This window comes from Dasypus novemcinctus, chromosome 6 (genome assembly GCF_030445035.2).
Source record: "Dasypus novemcinctus isolate mDasNov1 chromosome 6, mDasNov1.1.hap2, whole genome shotgun sequence".
NCBI classification, from domain to species: Eukaryota; Metazoa; Chordata; class Mammalia; order Cingulata; family Dasypodidae; genus Dasypus; species Dasypus novemcinctus.
The window spans coordinates 80,648,368-80,663,099 of record NC_080678.1 but is presented as its reverse complement, the minus strand read 5'-3'; the positions used below and the strand labels follow the sequence as shown (position 1 = coordinate 80,663,099).

General features: G+C 56.8%; 1 protein-coding gene across 2 annotated transcripts in view; it reads right to left on the bottom strand.

Annotated features, from left to right (window-relative positions):
- CDH23 (cadherin related 23) overlaps positions 1-14,732 on the bottom strand; it is a 438,368-nt gene that overhangs the window by 179,939 nt on the left and 243,697 nt on the right. The window contains exon 1 of one of the 2 annotated variants that reach the window (XM_071215845.1): positions 367-459. The exons of the other annotated variant lie outside the window; for it this stretch is intronic. The gene's annotated coding sequence lies outside the window, so the exon portion shown is untranslated. Of the gene's footprint in view, positions 1-366; positions 460-14,732 lie in introns of those variants that run through there. 2 annotated transcript variants of the gene reach the window in all.

Below are 14,732 nucleotides of genomic sequence, written 5' to 3'. Positions count from 1 at the left end.
GCTCCTGGTTACTGGAGCCACTGGAGGGCAACGTGCCAGCCCTGGCCGGGTTATCAGCCGCTGCCAGAGGGGGCTGCCTCCCCACGCTCAGCTCCCCAAGCCTCCCCTCCCGCCGCCTGCTCTGGAAGGACGGTCCCTCCTTGTCTCTTTGTGGCTTCCAAACCTGAGCCAGCCCTAAGGCCAACTGGTGGGTGCGTGAGCTGGTGGTGTTTCCTGCTACGAGTGTGAACGGCTCAGGAGCCAGGCCCTCTACAACCATAAGCCCCGTGGCGCCCCCCACAACCCTGGGAGGGGCGGGGGTGGCGTTCCCGTTACGTAACAGCTGGCGCAGACGGCCTTTCCTCAGAGGTGGATTCTGGCTGGTACCTGCTCTTGGGCTTGGGTGGGGGCGTCCCGGTTGCACTTGGCTTCCCTCGGTCGTCTGCGGGCTCTGGACACCGATGTCTTCCCCTCCTGATGTCCGGTTCCCCAAAAGGAGAAAGGCCTGCCCACCCCCCCCACCATTCCCCAGCCACGAGGCCGGCAGGTGCCTCCTTTGTCCCTCCTGTAGCTGCACTGGCTCTTCCCTGCAGATGGCGACACCGAGCACCCTCGGATGCGCCCAGCTCTCCCTGCCAAAGGTCAGGGTAGGATCTGGGCAGGTGACGCAGGGCTGTGAGGACGTGGGACAGGATTCGGGGTCCACAGCCCGGGCTGGAGACAGGCCCTATCATTCCCTAGCTGTGTGATCACTTCCCCTCCCGAAGCCTTGGTTTCTTCCTCCAGGAGTGGGGAGAAAAGAGCAGGCACCCCAGGATTACATGAAGCAGCACTGTCGCCTTGCCCCACCACGTTTTGGTGGGCGGCGCGCCAATTGTGGGTTTGTTTTTTGCTGAAGAGACAGGAAGCTCCCGATGGCAGGGACCAGTGTGTTCTTTCCTTTGAAACTGAAAAGCTAGGGGCATTTGCCCCATCCTGGGAATTCCTTTCAAAGAAGAGGATGGAACAGGGTGTGCGAATGCAGAGTGGACCGGGGAGGACAGCAAGGACCAAAGTGACCTTTGCACTGACAGCGGCAGGGCTAGGGGCATGCTGGGAGGCAAGAGAAAGAAGGGTCAGGACCCTGCCCGGGGCACCCAGCGAGCCCTGTGGACGGGTGGGACACTCTCCGCCCCAGCTGGGAACAGGCTGGGGACCTGGAGTTCCCACCCTCTCAGAATCCTCGTCCAGAGCCCAGGCTGCGAAGGAAGAGACCCAGGGACTAAAGATTCCAGGGTGTGCTCGTTCAAGGCACAGGCTTTGGAGTCAGACCCGAGTCCAGATTCTCCCCTTTATACCCGTGCCATTTTACACAACCTCTTTTACCTCCCTGAGCCTCAATGTCCTCATCTGTAAAATGGGAACAATAAAGCCTACCTGATGGGGTAATTGTGGGCGAGCTGCAAAATCTTAGGGAAATATGTGGCACCGAGAAAGTGCTTAAAAAAGGAGGGCCTCGTTGTCCTAGAAAGGGTGGGCAGAGGGGAGGAGGTTGCCCTGGGGAAGGGCTGATTTCTAGACCTTGGCCAAGGACTGGAGGGCCAGGCAGAGATGGCAAAGGCTTAGACGTGTGCAGCGTGAGGACCCCCACCCCTGCCCAGCTCAGGGGGTCACGGGGCTCCCTCCCTCCTCCACTGTGCTCTCTTTTGGTCTAATCCACGCTATTGACTGACAAAGAAAAAAAAAATCCAAAGTCACCGAAGATGTCTTTTTTTTTTAGGTTCTAGGGACGGGGGATTGAACCCTGGACCTTATACGTAGTAAGCCGGCACTCAACCACTGGGCCACATTGGCTCCCTTGAGTTAGTTTTTTCATCTGTTTTTGCCTGTTGTTTGTTTGTTTTTCTTTCAGGAGGCACCAGAAACTGAACCTGGGACCTCCCATGTGGGAGGCGGGCACTCAACCACTTGAGCCACGTCTGCTCCTGAGGATATTCTTATCACTCCTTTGTCCATCTTCCACCTAACCCTCATTCTGAACCTTGGCAGGAGGTGGGCCTCTCCACACCTCCTTCACCCCCTTCTCCCTCCAGCCCCTACCCCTGAGGGGGCACCAAGCTTGTCCGCCTCCTGGCTGCCTCCCTGGGGCAGCCATCCGTGTCCACTGCCCCAGGCTGCCCTCTGCCATGTCGGAGTCCCTGGGGCGTGGGAAGGAGCCCCCCAGAGATCACCACCTCTATCCCCCAACTCCACCTCAACTCCCATGGACCTTCTAAGCTGCAGAAACTGGGGAGAACTGATGCTAGTACCTTCTCAGAAATTCCTGGGTGAAGGCCGCTGCCCTCGTTTCAGGCTGACATCCCACCTACAACCTCCTTCCCAGGCCCCTCCACGGATTTGGCCCTTAAGCTGTGTAGGCAGCGGTCAGGAACCTGCCTTCTTTGCCACTTGGCACTGTATGCCTGGGACAGACCCTTTTTTCTCTCTGGGCCTCAATTTCCTGATCTGTAAAACGAGGAGCTTGGACTGGATGATTCCCCAAGGCCCATTAACACCCGCCACTCTCTCCTTGCCTTCTCTGCCACTCCTCTTATTCTTTCCCTTCTTTTCTCTCCTTCTTTATTATTCCCTCATTTCCTTTCCTCTTTTCCCTCTCACCTTTTTCTTTCCTCCTTCTCTCTCTTCACCTTTTTCTTCTCTTACCTTTCTCTTTTCTGTTTCTTTTTCTCCCTCTCTTTCCTCCTCCTCTCTTGCCTCTTCCTCTCTGAGATCCCCTTTTCCTCCCCACCCCAGCCCTGTCCATCTCTGTGCAGCCTTCCCCTCCCTCCTCTCCCCTAGGTTATCTGTTGAATTCCACACACGCTTGCACAGACGGGATCAATCCGAGGCTGCCTTGCCTTCAGCTTATCTCTGCTCCAAATGATTGATTTTCCCTCTTTAAGAGTAATTTGCTGGTGAATTTCATGTATTGCAAAAACCCTTGTGAAATCTAATTCAATCCAATTGGCAGCTGGCACTTTGGGGGAAAGAATACTAGAGAGCTGTCAATTTCATCCCCCGGATGTGTGTATTATCCATCTATAGAGCAGGGCACGTAAGGTAGGCAGGTGCTCCTCACCTGCACACACACTCCTCCTCTCCCTCCCTCCCTCCTCCTCCCAGGAGAAATCTGGCCAGCAGGTCCTGCAGCCAGCCTCAGCTCTTCTGGGAAATGAATTATGCGCACTGAGTACCTGCATTAAGGTAAATGAGGGACAGGTGCTTTTGAATTGTTTCCTTAATTTGCAGTCCACTGCCCAGTGCACTATGGGAATCTCACATACCCAAAGCCCATCTACCCCCTACCATCTGTCTGTGTCCTTGTCCCCACACCACCTATTCCTGGGCAAAGTCCCAGCTCCAGGGACCCTGCAGAGTCCACGTCACATGGGTGGGAATTCAGCCCCTTTGTCCTCTTCTGTATTCCAGGCTTGCCTGGCCACCAGCGGCTCAGAGCCTCAGTTTCTCCTCCCTGGGAGTGGGTCAGCTCTTAGACCTGCATCGCAGACTTTAGGATCTGCTCTTAGGTGATCAACTGCCCTGGTTTGCCCGGGACTAAGGAAGTCCTAGGATGTGCATTTCCAGGCCCAAAACCTGGACAGTCCCAGATAAAGCGGGCTGGCTGGTGCCCAACTCTACCTGGCCTGTTTGTGAGAGCAAAACAGGGGTCAGTCAGAACTACTGCCCAGCAGTGGAGGGTCCTGTATTTGATGGGAAGTAAGGGGTTCTAGCATCTAGTTGCAACCACAGTTGCCCTGTGGGTGCTCCCCCGCGGCTGCTCAGACTTGCCAAAGGAGCTGGGCTCACGCCAGCGAGGACGGATGCACACCCGCCCGTGCCATTCACCCGGCCTTGGGGACCAGTGCTCTGGGTGCATCCCTTTGGGAACAGAGGTGGCACTTGTGACCACAGGATACACTAGTACTAACTGTACCCATCCCAGAGTTGGAACCAGCCCCCCTGGCCTCAGGAAAACAGCATTTCTGGTTATGAGCAGGAGTCAAATCTCTGGACTTCCCTGTGCCTCGAGGGAGCAGAGCAACCAGCCCAGTGGGCACTTACTGAGATGAAGTCCAGGAATGGGCTCTGCCAGGTGCCTGTGGACGTGGCTCAAGGGCAAGCCTTCAGTGGAGGGCCCCCAGGCTGTCCCTCTCTCCTTCTGGCCCCACAGGTATCGGGGCTGCTGGCCCTGGCCACTCGGACTACTAATTCACGTGCAAAGGACAGAGGGGCCATGGGTTTAAGAGACTCGAGCGCCTCATTGCACAACACCGTGCACACCTCCCCCTACCCCACCAAGACCCGCGTGGATGGAGGGAACCCAATCCTCCCCGCTACAGAGACCGAGTGGACCAGTAGCTTGGGGCAGGGGGAAAGGAGGGTTAGATGGGTAATGGCTAAAGGGGGTTTCTTTTTGAGGTGATAAAAATGCTCTAAAATTGACAGTGGTAATGGTTGCACCTTTCCGTGAATACACTAAAAACCGCTGAATTGTGTACTTTAAATGGGCGAATTGTATGGTATGTGAATTAAATCTCAGTAAAGCTGCTATTGAAAAAGACTAGAGAGTAGTTGAGTGCCTGCCTGCCACACAGGAGGTCCCAGGTTCGGTTCCCGGTGCCTCCTGATAAAACAAAAACAAACAAACAAAAATCAACTCAGGGGAGCTGATGTGGCTCAGTGGTTGAGCGCCAGTTTCCACATAAGAGGTCCTGGGTACCTAAAAAAAAAGACTAGGGGAGCTAGGTCTTGCCCCTCCCACGTCCCTCCCTGCAGCAGGAAGCCCCCTTCAGAAGGCACCTGCCCCACATGGAGAGCCTAACTCTTCCTTCAAAACACGCAGCCCACCCCCTCCAGAGGGCCTCCAGATTCACACGCCTGCCTGATGGCAGCCTCCACGCCCAGCGGTTTGAAACAGCAGCAGTAACTGCAGCGATAGCGTGGCCCCGGGCTGCGCTCCTGCCGGCCCCGAGCTAAACGCTCCCCAACTTCCCCTCAGCTGACCTGCACCACAGCCAGGTGGAGGCTGGCCTGGGGAGGACGGGCATTCGAAGGCTGCAGATTAGGAACCTGCCCAAGGTGACAGAGCAGATGGCCTTCCTGAAGTGTTTCCACCGAACACCGGGATCGCCAGGGAGTGAGGGACGTGGCCTGGCCTTGCCACCCCGCTCGCCTCCGGCCAGACCACTCCCACGTGGGGCCGTCTCTAAGCGCAAGGTCCTCGTCCGGGTCACAATCTGCGACTTGGACTCACCCCACGCCCGCCCTCACACCCTTCCCTCCCCCCACTGGACGCGCCACGGGGGAGCTTTGGCTGGGGTTGGAGCAGGGAGCTGATGAGTTCTCAGACGGCAGGGAGGGGAGTCTGAAACGCAAGAAAAAAGGGTCTGCCTGGCAGGAGTTCCCACCCTTCCCTCTGGGCCCCTCCTGGGGCTGGCTGAGGGCACAAGGAGCCCTCTGCTTTAGAGGGGGCCTCCAAGGAGCAGGGAGGGGCCTTGCGCCCCCCAGCGGCTGCCCAGCTCCTGGATTTACCAGGCTAAACTACCCTGTTCTCACACAGAGAAGCGTGTGGCAAGGCACAGGAGTCTGACCGCCTTATGGCAGTGGGGAGGGGGCTCTGCCAGGGGCTAATAGACCACTTGGTATTCGGCCGCCGCTCCTCTGATAGCGGCGTCGTCTTCTCTGCGCCTCCGGGAGGCAGGGAGGGGGCTGCGGGGGGCAAAGGCGGCGCGGAGGGAGGACAGAGCCCCTGCGAGCCCCTGGAGCTGGCGTGCTTTGCGACCTTGGGCAAACTTTTGCCCTTCTCTGGGCCGCCTTTTAAAATGAGGGGTCCTGTTGCCTTCAGGAGGCGCAGAGTGCAGAGCCCAAGGCTACTTTTTTAAGCAAATTTTAAAAAATTGTCTTTTTTTTTTTAAAAGATGCATAGATCACACAAAATGTTACATTAAAAAAATATAAGAGGTTCCCATATACCCCACTCCCCACCCCCCACTCCTCCCACATCAGTTAAGAGACCGTGAGCCTGGCGTCCTGGGAGCCTGGAAACCAAGGGGCGCGGGGCTGATTTCACCTCCCGACCCTTCTAGCCCTTTTTCAAGAGAGCTGCCCAGCCTTGGTTCCCTTCTGGTGAACGGAGACGGAGCGGGGGCCCTGAGGAGCGGGTGAGTCATCTGCCAGGTGCCTCTGCCAGGTGACAGTCCTCCCTGTCACTCAGCTGCCTCTGGCTACCCCGGCATCCCCCTGTCGAAAGTTCCCAGCACGGCTGCCCAGGTTTGCAAAGGCCCCTCCTACCCATACTGCCCCACTTCTGAGGCACGTGCTGGCCCTCAATACCTGTGGGTTGAACAGACAAAGGACTGACCGAACGAATGAATGGACTGCACGTGCATGTTTATCTGTGGCTGTGCGGGGTGTCAGAAGAAGATCAGAGAGAAGAGAGTCAGACACAGAAGGGGCGATGGGACGGAGGGAGAGAGAGAGACGGTCAGTTTCAAAGAGACACTGGCAGAGAAAGAGAGAGAGAGACTTGGAGAGGCAGAGAAACAGAAAAGAAGACAAGGGTGCGCAGTGGGCACTCAAAAGAGGAAGTGCGTTAAGGTGATGATCAGCCCAGGAAGGACCACGGGGTGGCGGCAGGTGGTGGCAAAGCCTTCTTTTCCTCCATCTGGCCCGCGCCCAGCCCGCTCCTCCAGGCTTCTGTCACCCGCATCACGTCGACCCCAAGCCCAGACTTCATCCCCACCGCCTCTGTCCCCCTCCTCTTGCCCAGTCCCCGCCCACCCACGCTCCCTGCCATCACCCTGGGCTCCTGCCCCATCCTCCTCAAGGTCACAGGACTGATATCACACTCACGCCCAAGCACGGTCCATGTCCCCATCGCCCAGCTAGGTTCCAACTCACGGGGGCACTCCAGGCCCTCCAGCCCCCTTTCTGGCTTGACAGGAGGGGACCTATGACGTACTTGAGGAACTAAATGACAGTGAGAGGAGGTGCTACCTGAGTCAAAAAGTCCATTGCGGTGCTGTCAGTGCCGATACTTCTCATTTCATCTTTTTTTTTGGGGGGGGGGGTGAGGCATCCTCAGTAATTTATAATTTAATTCTAAATGAACACACAGTAAAATGGACTTTTTTGGTGTGCAGTTCTATGAACTTCAGCACATGTGTAGATTTGTGTTACCATCACCACAGTCAGGACACAGAATAGCTCGATCGCCCCCAAAACTCTGAGAAGCTACCGCTTTATCATTGCCCCTCCCATCCCCAGGCCTGACGACCACTCGTCAGTTCTCTGTTCTCCGTCACTAAACTTTTGTCTTTTTGAGACCACCATGGAATGTTTCAGAACAACTGTTTGAGATTGGCTTCTTACTCGGCGTCATGCCTCAGATTCAGCCCTCTCCCCTCCCGCGTGGTCTGCTTATGTGAGCCCAGAGCCGGCCCTCCTGGGTGCACCAGCCTCTCTTCTGGGTGAGCCCGGGGTGGGCCCTCCTGGGTGCACCAGCCTTTCCCCTGGGGTGAGCCGCCCAGTGTGCCCGCGGGGGCTCTGCAGGCAGGTGGAGGGGAAGGCCAAGTGGTTTAGAAAAAAGGCCTCGTAGGCCCGCTCTGTAAATGTTAGTGAAATTGGACATTCCCTAATGAGAGCAATTAAAACGAGTCATTATGCTGCGGAGAGAAAAGTAAACACAGACCCGCATGCTAATTGGCCGGCTCAGGATGGATGGTGGGCGCCGCGCCCGCCTGCTCGTCTTCGGAACCCTCCGGAGGACTGCGACCCTGCGCCAGGCCTCCAGCGCCTCTAGGGTCCCATCTTGGACCTCTTCTTCCCTCCCCAGGCACCTGCCCCGGCCCAAGCAGCTGCGACGTCCCATCTGAATTACCCCGACTGTCCCTCTTTGGCCCCTGCCCTCTGATAGCGAATCACCCCTCCCCACCCCCACCCCCTCCAGTGTGTCTTTTGGAAACGTCAATCCCTGCTCAATTCTCTCTGGTAGTTCTCTGCTCCCCTCCCAGCCCCACTCCTATCCCGACACCCTCTTCTAGCCACCTGGGCCGCCTTGCGCTTCTTTGACATGCAGGCACATTCCTACCTCAGAGCCATTCTACTTGCTGTTCTCCCTGCCTGGCACGCTCTTCCTCCAAGTATCGACCTGGCTTGCCCCTCCTTCCCCAATGTGTCTCCTCAAATGCCACCTTATCAGAGATGCCTCTCTGCCTACCTTTAAACCCTCTACCCTGCTTTATTTCTCATAGTATATATTTACAGGCTTCTTTTTTTTGTTATTTTCTTTGTTATTTTTTTTACAGGCTTCTTTATTGTCTGTCTCCCACCTCTAGAATGTAGGCTACCCAAGGGCTGGACTTTGTTGTGTTCACTGAGGGTCTGCAGTACCTAGAATAGCTCCTGGTAGGTAGTAGATGCTCAATAAAATTTTGTTGAAGAAATGAATGAATGAATCGGTTCCCATTTCCTACCCACTGTGAGATTCCCTTCCAAGGCATCTCTTTCTCCTGCAGCAGGCCTGTGGGCACACGCGACCCTGAGTGTTAGCTACCCTGGGAGTCTTCTGTCTTGTTCTGGGCCTAGCTCTGCTCATGCAAAAGAACAGAAATACCATCTGCCTGGTGACACTGGACTCAGGGCACCCGCCAGGATGAAGGAGAGTGCGACAGGCTTGCCCCTTTGAACTGAAGACTGTAAATGCAGGACAACCTTGATTGTGAACATTTCTTTTCACTCCCAACTCCTTTTTCAAATGAAGTGGGTAGCAGCTGGAGAAACTGAGGCCTGGAGCGGAAGAAGGGAGGGTCTGCGCCATGCCGTTAGGGTCACAGTGGTGACACTGCAGTTGAACCTCCAATGCCTTCCTCCCTCCCCCCTGCCCGTTCTCCCCTTTCAGGGGGACCCGGACTCAGGAGCCCAGGAAAGGAGGGGTGGAGGAGGCTCGGTGTGCATCTCAGGGCCCCTCCCTCGCCACCGCTGCCCAGCAGAACTCCGCGCCCCCGCTGCTTGCGGATCAGGACATTCCGCAGCCCGTGATCACCGTGATGGGGTGACTCACAGGCACGCCCCCCAGCTGAGCTGTGCTGACCCCCTCCTGGTGGTGAACAGAGCTCACCACCTATTCCTGCCAGGGCTGTGATGGGGGTGGGGGCTGCGGGGGAGTGTCGGGTTGAGGTGGCCCATGGGTGCTCACAGGGAGGTCAAGAGGCGATGGAGAGAGGAACTAGTGGCTCAGGGTGAGGTCTGTCAATCCTGCTTCTGATCCCACTGGGGCGCCTGGAAGACGCAGCCACGGCCTTTAGGAGCGCAACTTCTCAGATAAAACCCCTCCCGCTGCTCCCCTCCTGCCAGCCCTGCTCACCAGCGTGGGGTGGGGGAGTCGGTGAAGGCGGAGCAAATCCCAAACCAACATGAAAGGTGAACTCCAACCTCGGAAGGGGCCTTGGGCTGGAAGCCGAGGGGCCCTGCTTTCCACCACACCGGGCGACGGCGCCTGGCGGGCCGAGCAGGAAGCAGCTTTAAGGACGAGACTAAATTAGGAGGTGCGTGAATCAGCCCCAGGACACCCGCCAAGCCTCGGGGGCAGTGGAGCTTAGCCTGCTCGGAAGAATCGCACCCCAGGACGCAGCCACGACAGGAAACTCTTAATAATCGTCACTGTCATAATAAGAGCCTCAGAGAGAGCAACCGGGGAGAAGTTAATGGGAAAAGGCCCAGGCAGGGCTGGCCGGTTTCCCCGGTTCAGGGCTCGCAGGCTCCCCGGCTCCCCTGCCAGGGCGGCTGTGCTTTGAAGTCAACGAAGATTTTCCTGGAGAGTCAAAATCTTGGGGGAGGAGCCCTAGAAATGTGGGCTGAGCGGCAGAGGCCTTGCAGACAGACGCCTGCCCACGGCCAGGGCAGAGGGTGGGACAACAAAGGTACGGAGCTGCTCACCCGGGCACCCGCCGTGGCCTGCCGGCGTTGGCATGACTTTGGGCCCAGCTCTTAACCCCCGCTATGTGTCAGGATCACGGGAGAGCCTTCCAGAAGAGGAGCCAGCGTGGCGCGCCACTGCTCGAGGGTGTGGGAGTGGGGCCATGCTGTCCCCCCGACTCCACTGGTCACGCCTTGGTTGCTCCCTGGACCAGAGCCCTCAGCCCCCGCCTGCTCTCAGCCTTACTTCGCTGGCGCGCTCCCACGCTGGGTGAGAGGTGCAGATGGAGGCAGGCCATTCACCTTCTCCCTGACTCCCAGGGGGGTTCGGTAGGCACTGATTGAACGTTCCAGGCGGCAGGCGATTTCCAGCCAGATCCCAATTATCTCCCTAATGGAGGAGAATGAAGGGTCTGGAGAAACAGATCATCATCCATCCACGGATAGTGCAAAAACCTCCATCTGCCTCCGGGTGATGCTGGCAGCCTGCCCTGCCTTCTCCCCCCAGCTCAAGTCGCTGCTTCCAGAGCGTGGCTTCTGATGAGAACCGCTTAGGAAAGCAGGGAAGCAGAGGGCTGAGCTCTGGGCCACGTCGGCAGGCAGGGAGAGGCAGGGCAGCTGGGACCCCTCCGCCCCCGGGGGCAGTGGGGACATTTACTGTGTCTCTCCCGCAAAGTGGAGGCTGGTGAAGGGATTATGCGGCCCAGGGGGCCGGTGGCCTGGAGGGCCCAGGGCTATAAAATGGACTTGGCGGACTAGGAGACACGGAGCAGCCCGCTTGCCTTTTAGAAGTAAGTGGCGCCCCAGCGGGTATGGCGAGGAGAGCCGCGTCTACACACAGTGGACGGTCAGCCTCGCGGAGGGCCCTCAGGGGGCGCCAGGGTGAAGGGCCGCGGTTAAGGAGACGGAAGGGCAAGGCGGGGCTTTCCAGCTTTTTCTCCCGCCCCTTTGAAAGTCTGGAGGAGCCCATGGGCCCACTCTCAGAATAACAATTGTAACTGAATGAAACAAAACACACAGGACCACAAGGTGAGCAATTATTTTGGAATGCAGTTATCAAAGTAGCTAAACAACAGTGTTATTTTCAGATTTAAAATAGAAGCAACTTCCAAGACTCAGGCTGAACAGATACATTTACTTTGCCGGGGCGGGAGCCTTGGGGGGGATGTTTGGACAATCTGAGGTTGATACACTTCTCTCACCACCTCCAGCCCCCATTTAAAAAATAATCTTCATTAGAGAAAATTCAAATAGGCCAAAACAAAAAGAGGGCTGCCGCTGGTGGTGAGCAAAATCAATCATCAACTACTCTCTTGAAATAACCGATGTTAATATTTTGGTAAACAGCATTTGTGCTTTTACTTTGCTAAATATGTATATTTTTAAATAAAAACTCATATGTGCATGGTAAGAACTTGGTGCAGCGTATGACAAATAATAATTGCTCAATAAAGATTATTTTTTAAAAAAACCTCATATGTGCATACTGTTTTTTTTTTAAAGGAGGTCCTGAGGATTGAACCCAAGACCTTGTACATGGGAAGCAGGCACTTAGCCACTGAGCTACGTCTGCTCCCCCATACTGTTTTGTAACCTGCCTTTTCACTTAATAATATATTGTGAACATCTTTCAAGGTCAAAAAGTAGTATTATTGTAGCATATGTGCTTCTTAGTGCATTACGTAAGACTGAGCAGCGGGTCTCATAACTGCTGTAATGTCAAAGTCATGATGAGTATAAATGGTATTTTGATTTCGAGATCCCGGCAGCACCTGTAATGTGATAGGAACACGTCTGCGATTTCTCTCGGGGTCGACGTCACAGGTGCCGCCAGCCACGGCGATTCTGCGCTACAGCCGTCAGTGAGGGGTGTGCTAAGCCTCAGCTGGGGGTGGTGAACACACAGATGCAAAGTTTTCTCCATCCAGGCTCCTGGATGCCGCGGGGGTCGGTGGACCCCTGGGCTAAGCAGCCCTGGACTGCGAGGGAGCTTGGCGAGACCCCCAGGCCCGCTCCCACGGGCACAGCCTTTGCGGAGCTGTGGGGACGGGGAGCGGGAGCCAGGGACGCCGCGGCCGGGACAGACTGACTAACAGGATTGAACGGGAAGATAAATTTAAATTTAAATAAACACACGGCTGTGGGCTGTGGCTCCCTGACAGGCCTGGCACACGTGCGGAATGGAAAATGAGGGCGATGGATAAAAATAAAGGCCAAGATTAGCCCGAGAATGAGCACACGCTCTCCTCCTCATCCCACTCCCAATAAATCCGGTATTCTGGGATACGGCCGATTCGCCCCATCCGTGGCTTTCTTTTATTTATTTATTTGGTGCTGTTTTCTCCTTGGGGAGGTGGGTAATTCTCTCTGTTTTTTCTATGCCCCTCAAACAAATGAATCGTGTCAGCTCCTGACAGAAACACCATCGTGTGGAATTAGCTCCCGCCAGATGTGTCCCTGTTCACCTCTGCGGTGCAGGCGCCTCCCCCTTGCCTGCGCCCGCCCCCGGCCACGCTGGGCTGGGAGGACCCACTGGCTGGTGCAGCCACACCCGTGAGATGGTTGCCCCCTGGGCCTGAGACCCTGCACCTGAGCCCTCAACCTTGTGGCCCCCAGGGGCCTCAGAGGTGACCGCCTCCCGCCGGGGAGGGCAGGCCTCCTGCCCACATGGACTTCTTTTTAAGGCCACCACTCTTAGCCACTGTTTCCCATCGTTAACTGCCCTGGGCTCTTGCTTAAATCTCTCTCCTCTCCAGAGATGGGGAAGTGAAAATCACCAGCATTTGGACAACTGCCCCTGGGATGTGTGAGAGTCAGGAGCCACAGCTGAAAATGGGGTCCCCCACAGCACATCTAAGAAGCATAGGACTGAGAGTTCAAGGCCAAGCCCGGCCACCCACTGGCTGTGTGATCTTGGGCAAGTTCCTTAACCTCTCTGAGTCTCAACATCATCATCTCCGAAAAGGGCAATAAAATATACATATTTCCCAGGGCTGGGAATAGTGATAACTTAACATTTGAAGAGTGTGTTCTACGGACCAGGCACCACTCAGATTCATGTATTAACTCATTTATAATCCTCTTAACAGCTCTATAAGGTAGATACTATTATTGTCTCTATTTTACAGTTGAGAAAACTGGCTCAGAGAGGTTAAATAAGTCCCCTAAGGTCACACAGCTCAAAAGCAGTGGAGCCAGGATATGAATTCAGGCTGTCTGGCTTCAAAGCCTACCCACCCATTTCCTAACCCGTGAAGGGACCTGCGGATGGTATCAAGCATGAAGCGTGTGGGCAGGCTGGGAGGGGGAGGGGTCCGAGCCTTTCCGCTGAAAGGGGGAGGAGGGGCAGCTGGAGCAAGGTCAAGGGGAAGTTCGGGGCCAGCGTCGGGGCAGGAGTGAAGCGGGGATTGGGGCCGGCAGCTCCTCTTCCCACCCAGGTCCCATCCAGGACGAAAAGGATGTTGGGATTCTTTAGCTTGGAGAGACCGGCTGGTCCAACCCACAGTTTTCCCGAGTTTTTGTGGAAACCGAGGCACCGAGTGGGACACAACTTGCCTGGACTCTGCCGTGCTGGGGGGCAGACCTGGAGGGAGAACCGGGCTCCCACGGTGTCCCTGTCACCTTCTCTGGGAGCTGCGGTAAGTTGACACAGAGCGCTGTGGTCGGAGCTAAGAAATCCTGGGCCGATCTGCAAACTCTAAAGGGGGCAGCTCAGGTGCTCCTGGCCAGCCTGTGCCGTGGCCCAGCGCTGTGCCCTTCCCTGCCTCTCCCTCTGGGGTCTGAGAGCCATGGGAAATGACCCGCATGCTCACCGCCTGGATTCCCAGCAGAGCCTTGAAAGGCAGCTCTGCAGGTGGTTCTATGGGGCTTGTAGGGCTCCAGGACGAGGGGGTGAGGTTCTCGAGCTTCCTATAGAGCTTAAGAAGCACCTGAGGGAGGCAGCTAGACTGCGAGGGGGCCTCGGGGAGGCTGGGCGGCACCTGCGGCCTGGCACAGGCGGGCAAGGCGGGTGGGAGCCTGCCCTTGTCGGCTCGGCCACATTTCCCTGCTTCTTCCACTCTCGCCTCCTGACAGACCGTTTTCAGCGCGGCCACCAGAGGGGTCCTTGAGAAAGGTGGCTGGAAGGTGGCCGCTTCCTGGCTTCCGGCGGCCCGCCCCACCCCGTGCACCCCCGCGGGGCCCCTTCCGACGGCTGCAGCCCCCGCGCCCGCCTTCCAGCTCCCGGCCAGCCGCAGGCCGTGCCCGCGCTCCCCGAAAGAGCCGCCGTTCCTCGGCTGGACCTGCCCCTGCAGAGGGCACACGCTGCAGGGAAGGTGCCCCCTCCCCACCACTGAGCCTCGGCCCCCACGTCTCCTCCTGCCACCTAAATCAGCGCCCCCGCCCTCCCAGCACTCTGTTTATTTTCTTAACCTGCATGGCCACTGGAAACGATGCTGATGCCGATTGTTCTGCTTCCCCGCTGGAAGGAAACAGACACTCTCTGAGGGCAGGGCCCTCGTCTGCGGTCCTGTCTCCCTGGGACCAAGCTCGGGGCCAGCACCAAGCAGGTGCACAGTGATGCCCGAGCGAGTGAATGAATGCGCCCCGCGCCTGTGGAAGGTTCGAGTCAGCCCCTTGGAAAGGCCAGGAGGCCTGCACACGAGCGAGGTCTGAAGGCCTCTCTGAAACGATTCCAGTTCCCAGAAGCCACCAGAAACGGGCAAGAGAGGGCTTTCTAGGGGATATCGGGACCCTTGCCCCATTCCAACCCCTCTCCTCAGCAAAAACTATTCTGAAGACGGCAGTAAATAAATCCTGGGAAGCTGGGGGTCAGAAGTGAG